The sequence below is a fragment of the Pteropus medius genome, unplaced genomic scaffold, assembly GCF_902729225.1.
Source record: "Pteropus medius unplaced genomic scaffold, Ma_sr-lr_union100, whole genome shotgun sequence".
NCBI lineage: Eukaryota > Metazoa > Chordata > Mammalia > Chiroptera > Pteropodidae > Pteropus > Pteropus medius.
In genome coordinates this window covers 17,346,204-17,347,573 of record NW_024349798.1, presented here as the reverse complement: position 1 = coordinate 17,347,573, position 1,370 = coordinate 17,346,204, and the positions used below count along the sequence as shown (strand labels likewise).

At 32.5% G+C, this 1,370-nt stretch overlaps 1 pseudogene; it reads right to left on the bottom strand.

Moving 5' to 3' along the window:
* Window positions 1-358: 358 nt before the first annotated feature.
* On the bottom strand, window positions 359-477 carry LOC120620630 (uncharacterized; annotated as a pseudogene).
* Between the last annotated feature and the right edge of the window lie 893 nt (window positions 478-1,370).

Here is a 1,370-nt window from a genome sequence, read left to right as displayed (position 1 = left end):
TATTTTTTGTATCTACTATAGAATTTTTTTTCTTATAGCCATGAGGCTTACATCAAACTTCTTTTAGTTATAACACCCTATTTCAAACTGATTACAATTTAATTGCAATCAAATACAAATAGTCAATAATATTACTTCTTCCTTTCACATTTGATGTTATTGCTGTTAGAATTTACATATTTTATATTGTTTCCATTATAAAATTTTGTAGTTATAGTTGTTTAAGTGTTTGTCTTATATCTTTGCACTAGATTTATTTTTATTTTTATTTTTTAATTTTAGGCGAAGCAACCCTTGGTTGACCTCACAGATTGCAAGGACCTTGTCAATTTATAATCCCTTATTTTTTTATTTTTTACGCCTACAGCACCTAGTCTTCCTAAGTCATCTCCCATCCAAGTACTAACCAGGCCCAACCTTGCTTAGCTTCCGAGATCAGACAGAATCGGGCTTGTTCAGGGTGGCATGGCCGTAGACATATCTTTGCACTAGATTTAAAAAAATTTATGCACTACCATTACAATGTTACAGGATTCTGAATTTCACTACATATTTACCTTTACAAGTGAGTTTTTTTCATATTTATATGCATTGATGTTGTTAATCAATATCCTTTTATTTTGTCTGGAAAAACTTCCTTTAGCATTTCTTATACTGCAGTTTTAGTGATGATGACCTGCCTCCACGTTTTATGCTGGGGTGGGGAAGTTTTTATTTCTCCTTCATTTCTGAAGAAAAGTTTTCTGGGTAAAGCATTTTTAGTTGGAAGTTTCTTTCTTCAAGTAATTTGACTGTATCCTCCCATTCTCTCCCAGCATGCTTACTATTGCCACTTATGCTCATTGTTTTGCTGATAACCTTATGGTAGTTCTCTTGTATGTGACAGATATTTTCTCTTACTGCTTTTTAAAAATTAAATTTATTGGAGTGATATTGGTTAATAATATGTCTATGTATATTGTATTGCGTGTTCACCACCCAAAGTCAAATTTCCTTCCGTCACCATATATTTGAACACCCTTTACTCTTTTTTATCTCCCCCACTTCCCTCTGATGACCACTAAACTGTTGTCTATGTCCATGAGTCTCTGTCTTGTTTGTTTATTACTTACAGTTTTATATTCCAAATAAGAGTGAAATCATATGGTTCTCAACTTTTTCTGTCTGACTTATTTTGCTTAGCATGATAATCTCAAGATCCATTTATGTTGTCATAAATGGCAATATTTCAAATCTTTTCTTGTGGCTGAGTAATATTCCATTGTATTTTTGTATCACATATTCTTTATCTAATCATCTATTGTAGGATACATAGGTTGTTTCCATGTCTTGGCCACCGTGATTAATGCTGCTATGAACATCAAGGTGCA